Source organism: Crinia signifera, chromosome 4, assembly GCF_055691185.1.
Source record: "Crinia signifera chromosome 4, ASM5569118v1, whole genome shotgun sequence".
Lineage (NCBI taxonomy): Eukaryota > Metazoa > Chordata > Amphibia > Anura > Myobatrachidae > Crinia > Crinia signifera.
In genome coordinates this window covers 226,292,586-226,299,413 of record NC_139220.1, presented here as the reverse complement: position 1 = coordinate 226,299,413, position 6,828 = coordinate 226,292,586, and positions in this window count along the sequence as shown.

Below are 6,828 nucleotides of genomic sequence, written 5' to 3'. Positions count from 1 at the left end.
ATATGAAATCTTTGTAGCCTGAAGGAGTGAAAATTCTTAGGCGTGCCGGGTTCATCATGTAGAATTTTGTGTTGGTCTTTACCAGCTCAGAGCAGACTGGGTTAAAGGATCTGCGGGTTTTGGATAGTTCCAGTGAGAAATCTTGGTAAAGTCGGATTGTATGTGATTCCCAAGTTATAGGGTTGATTTTTCTTGAAGCCGCCCAAAGTAGTTGTTTATGTAAAAAGTTCAATACTTTGAAGATCACTACTCTCGGTTTTGCTGTGGGTTGAGATTGTAAAGTTCCCATTCTGTGGACCCTCTCCACTACTAGATCGGCACATTCGTTTTCCACTTTTAGTAGTTTTGGCAGGGTGTTTCTCACGAAATGCTCTAACTGAGTACCCTTTAGGGTCTCGGGTAGGCCTGTTATCCTTAAGTTGCATCTCCTTGCCCTGTTTTCCATGTTTTCAACAGAATCAATGAGGCGTTTGTTTTCGGCTTGTAATGACTTTACAGTCCTTTGTAGAGAGACAATGTGATCTGAATTATCACTTATTCTAGTTTCTGCTGTATTGACACGACAATTAAGAGCATGAATCTGTTCTGTAATATCGGTTACAGCTTTCTGTAGGAGTGGGGCCATAGTGCTGTGAATAGCCTCCACTAGATCAGAATATGAAAGTGAGGATGAGCCTGTTATAGATGTTAGGGAAGACATTTCTGATGTTTGTTCCCCTATTGGTTTTTTCGCAAGTGGTGTGCCTTGGGTGTTATCTGGGTTTGGGGCTAGGGAGTGATCTCCCCGTCTCTTCTCCTGTCTCTGCGGCTGTGGAGATTGCAGGTTCTGGTGTTGGCTTTTAGCAGGAGGTGGTGGGGATTTGAATTTGTCCATAATGCTCGGCTGATGTCTGGGAGATCTAGAGCGGGATTTCCGTGGGGTAGACAGCTTGCTAGGTTAGGGAGGATATTTTGGCGACGGTGCAACTTGAATAGTTTGTTTATTCCAGTCTGCCTATGAGACGGTTCACTCAGTTAGTAAGCATAGGTTGATTAGTTATGGTGACCTTTTTATAAGCTACATGGGTCTGTAAGATCAGTTGGCTGGGTCAGATGAAAGTGTCCAATAAACAGAAATTTCACAGGGTGATATGCTTAGATATTTGTATCAATATGTGTGGTAGATATTCTTAAGATATGCTCCAGGGTCAGTGTGGGTTTCAGAGTTTTTGCGTGTAACACTGCTTACCCTGCAAGATGGCGTCCTGATCGGAGTATCTGCAGATTTAGCCTGGCGGAGATTCTTTGTCTCAGCGTGGTTGTCACTTCGTGCGGGTATGTCAGTGCTGCACGTCGGTGCTTTCGATTGTTCCTCACCGCTCCAGGCACTGTTCTGATGTTATGCCAGTGCCGAGCGGGAGACGCTGAACTCCGTGTCTGTGCAAAAGATAGCGGCGTCCGGCCTTCTCTGCCGTCTCCGTATGTCAGTGAAGCGGGGATAGGGTGAGTTTTAGAAGACACCCCACTGTAGCCTGGGTAGTAGGGGGTTTAGCGGTGGTAGTTCGCGGCAGGAGAAGCAAGGAAATCCGCTGATATCTGTGTTTTTGCTGGCTCAGGTACGGAGCTCAGCTCTCATGCTTCCTTCTTCCTCGCGCTCCAGGCCACGCCCCCCAGCTGTATACAGTTTAAAGACATTTTACCTCAGAAAAATACATTTTACCTAATGTAGGGGGTGACACAGAGACTGCGTTTACGTGAGATGATAACTGTACCACCGGCAGACCACCGGCAGACATTTATTTGGTTCCTCATCAGAAGGAGAGAAGAAGTCGTTTTCCCTGACTAATATTATTTGATGGAGAAATAGTGACTGTAATAAGCAATAAGATGTAAATACTTTATACAGCTGGCTTCATGTTACAGTGACTTACATGCTTAGGCAAAGGATATGAAGAAAAGTGGAGAGGATATATACAGTGTTGTTACAGTGTTGCTACAGTGTTGTTACATTGGGGGTTATTCTAGTTCACTCTTTCTGACAAATTCCTTCTTAGATGGACAAAACCATGTGCACTGCAGGGGGGGCAGATGTAAAATGTGAAGAGAGAATTAGATTTGGGTGAGTTATTTTGTTTCTGTGCAGGGAAAATACTGACTGATTTATTTTTGCACTGCAATATAGATCTCACTTTGAAGTAAAACCCCACCCAAATCTAATTCTCCCTGCACAAGTAACATCTGCCCCACCTACAGTGCACATGGTTTTGTCCATCTAAGAAGGAATTTGTCAGAAAGAGTGAACTAGAATAACCCCCATTGTGAGAAAGCCAGCAATTATTACATGATTCACTTTCACTTGGGGATTACAAATACAATAAACCCATTGCCAGGATACTCAGTGCCTGACTCTAATCTACAAAACAAAAATATATGCTTTGGTTATAGTGACTACCTAATAAAAAGAGAGACTAAGTAAAAGTCTACAGCTGCAGCACGTATATTATTGTGCAATAATAAAATAGTATTTTAGCATATAATAGTGATAATATTGTCATTTTGATGTCATGTGAAAATGGTAACAGTATATCTATGTTGAATATCTATATATAAATTGTCGAATAGTTCTGTGTTTTGTGTCCGTCGTAATTGTAACTATCTTTATAACTGTATTAATGTAATGTTTTTGCATATACCTTTTAATGTTTTAACTTGTAAAATAAAAGACAGACAGGGACTCACTATTATTAAAGTACTGGGATAGAACCATAGGCAGATTTTCCACAAGGCAACCTAGGTGACCGTCTAGTGCGCAGCAGGTCCCAGGGGGCCCCATAAAGATTTCCTGGTCATCCAAAACTTTACCAGAGGAAAAGTGTGGGACTACAATATGGCATCATGACATATCACGGACCTGCCGGCACTCCCAATGTCCCTTTTATGTCCTCTTTTATAAGATAATGTTTGGACACACAAAATGGTTTTATCTACTGTATGTGGGCAGTCAGTTAACTGTAAATGTGACATGGGTATAAAGTCTACATCCAAAAGACCTAGAGCCTGATTCAGATTTGTATACAATGCTGATGTTCATGCAAATGGACATTTATTTCTAGACTGTGCACGCACCGAGGTACTCTATCAGTGTCGGGTGGTATCAACAAACAAAAATATAGTGCTATGTATTGTTTGAGGGAGGAGGGCCCCAAGCTGGTATCTTGTCTAGAGCCCCAAGAGGTCTAAATCCGCCTCTGAATGGAACTGATTAAGCTCTAAATGCTGGGCTGTGACTGATTACTGCACTTGGATACTGGGCCAGATATGCCCTATACACCAGGTTGGGACAAGCTAATATGCTGGAACACCTTATAATTAAAATTTAATAATAATAATAATAATAATAATAACAACAATAATAATAATAATAAAAACCTAAATTTCCTTACTATGTGTCTTTTGAATTACTAATGTAACTTGGTGTAAAATCAGTATAATTAGAACTTCCAGAGTCTGTGCCTGATAGTGTGTTGTCTAAAACATTTTTCATCAGTCTCAGATTTTATTTTCATTTTCATTTGTCTTATGTCAGTGTACATGTTGGACTTAAATACAAATGTGTAGGTACATGTAATTAGCTACCTAGCAACACATCTGCAGAAACCTACATTTAGACATTCAGAAGCCTTTTATGTGACCGAAGGAGACAGCGTTGATATAACACAATATCAGAGGTTGCATGTAGTCTACACAACAAGGAAGGGCAGCAAGCATAGAAAGCTCTTTGCATAGTATTACACTTTTGAAGAACATTCTCATTCTTCCATTAGAGGCTATCCGTATCTGAGATGAATATCCCCTTCAGATTTCTATCCATTCAGAGTGTGGTTCTGTATCGTCGCCTGGTATAGAGGAAAGACAATAGTAAGTGATGTGAAGTGCCCCTATATGCTGTTTGGCAAGTGTATGCACACCTCATTGACTACTATTCGCAGGCATTTCTTATACTCCCATAAGGTCTTTGTGCAGAGCATAATGACAGAATCAGCAGAAAATGGATTGTAATGTCTGCCTCGTAAATTTAGTCCAATTTAATTATGCATCACCAAAACACAATATTTTCATATTAACCTTTGGGCTCGGAGATATACTCTGAATTCTCATGTTTTTCTGGGTGGATCTCAGTAACATGGTTTTTGAAACATTTCCTGTCATTTCAATTTATTACAAGTAATTATATTATAGTATCCCCAAAACTCTACATGTAGCTCCCTTAATGACACATTCCAGCAATCTGTTTATCTATCTATCTATCTATCTTTCTATCTTTTCCTATATATAGATATATATCTATATATCTAAACAATGCTGAAAGAGCTTTTCGAGCACCACTCAGCGCCGCACATCAGTCAGTGGCATAACTACCGTGGGTGCAGGGGATGTAACTGCTATGGGGCTGCTGCTCTCTCTATACCCAGTCCTGACTGCATCAAAGAATAGCGGCATTCAGCACTCCCTGCTCCCCCTTGCCACAGCCCCCTCACCTTGGCCCGGCACCCGCAATAAAATGCGATTCATTTTATAGCAAGGTTGGTGGTTTGTAGTAGGGTGCAAGAAGAACTGGTTCATTTGTAGCAATTTCAAGTAGTTGAGCAAAACTGATCATCTTAGCCATGCCGTATTGGCGCATCCAAGTGCAAAAGTCAACTTTTAAAATTGAACAAACAATACAATGTGCAATTCTAAATTAAAAATTCATCAAAAGTGGAGAACTTAGGCCCTTATTCTGATTGATGCGGACTTTACCGCGTTCTTACGGATTGCGTCTTTACGGCGTCTGCGCATGCGTAGAGAACGCAACGCGCATGTGCCACGCCTTGACTCGGTACCAGTTCGGACAAAGCCCGTCCAAAACTGGTCACCGCAATCAGTCGGGAAATAGGGGCGTATTATGGGCGTCATGCGGAATGACACATGGGCGTAGTTTCAAAGTGGGCAAAACGGGGCGGAAACATGGGCGGACACGGGGGAGTACACTTATGTTGGGGGGCGTACATTCGGAAACCACTCCGAATGCACGCGAGCAAAAAGGGCTGAAATGTGCGGTGTCCACAAGTGTACTATTGCTTTGCGGACACCACTCGTTCATGCGGTAGGCGAACGTACGCCTAATGACTACAACCATTAACACCTGAACCCAATACAATCTACTCCTTTACTCATTACTCACTAATAGGACGCTTGTCAGTGCTTTAATTGAAACCATTGCACTTCAATTGCTGTAAGGGTTAATGTGTGCAATGCATGTGTTAGGCATGCTTGTAAGGATATATTGGAATCTAATTGATTCCAATTCCAAATAAGCAGTTTTTTATGAGGATAGGTAATTGAATAAGTGGGTCATGTGATGTCTTGCAGAAGATACTTCATAGTGGGTTGTTTGGCGTAAATACTCCGCTTACGTGCGGTAGCACCGCTTGGCTCCCGGTCGGATGCGGTATTCCCGAGCATACTCTGTAATACTCTGTAATACCGTGCCGAATCGGAGTGTTTCTCCCGCACACGCATGGTTTGTATGTCGTCCGTAAACACGCCCTGTTCTTAAAGAGTGAGTCCGTCCGAATGCGGAGGACACGTGGGCGTTTCTACGGACGATGGCCGCATGCGGAAAAACACCGTGGCGTGCGGACCGCTCCGTAAGAATGCGGGAATTTCCGCACAGATCAGAATAAGGGCCTTAATCTTTCAAATGGTACTTCATTAATTGATTTTGGTTAAGTATGATGGAAGAAAAAGGGATCGTCCCCAAAAATCACCTTCTAGAAATATTATATATGATGATATTGACTTTACTAAAGGAACCTTATCAATTTTGACAATTGTTAATGTATCATGATGTTAATATAAGCAATGTATTACTTTATCATTACAATTTCAACATGATTAAGCATTAATTGCTATATAAAAATCACTTTTTCCCAGAAATAAAAACACAATATACAATTGATCATAATAATATTATTATTAATATTAAAAATTTGTTATAGTTAGCCATAGCATCACAATGATTTGGGGTTAAAAAATGGGCCCCAAGACTGCTGGCCTCTTGTGTTTTCAGCTTGTATGTTTTGTCACGCCCACTTAAACTACTCATGGAAAGATAGGTAATGGACTAAGAGTGCTCTGAAAACTATTTTAGCATACAAAATATATCTTAAATGGGCAGGCAGCAAATCGTGTTTGCTAAAGGGCTGCTGGATCAACTGACTCTTGGCCTTTTGATAGCATCTTTGAAATGGAAATGGCCATCTGCTTGACCTTCTGTTCAGTGACCCTTTTTGTACAAAGTCAAACTGCAATGACTTTACTGCTGCAATTCACCTACGTAACATAAACTGATTTTCCTGTGTTTTTATTTGCACTCTTATCGATCCATTTTTTCTTCTTCAGTATAACACAAAACAAAATAAATCCTAGAAAACCAATGCCAGAAATGAGGAGAAAGAGGTAATGAAATCCACCTCATTAGGTAAGCAGCAAAATTATACAGATTTTTATGGGTAGGAAATAAAGAAAGGATGGCTTAGAATTCAGCTGATGGGTTGTACTTATTATTGTGGTTATTTAAGCAATCTGGAAAAATTAAATTCAGTCAGGAAATACATATGTACTGTACATTTATATAACTGTTTTGGTATGGATGTCTATTGTTGCCTTTCTCTGTCCCACCAATACGGAACCTGCAAACCGGGCATTGAAAGACCCTGCACAAGACTAAACAAATGTGTCAAATCTGTTGTACTGTAACAACTATCTGAAATACTGTATATAAGGTATACATTTTGCCCATACAGA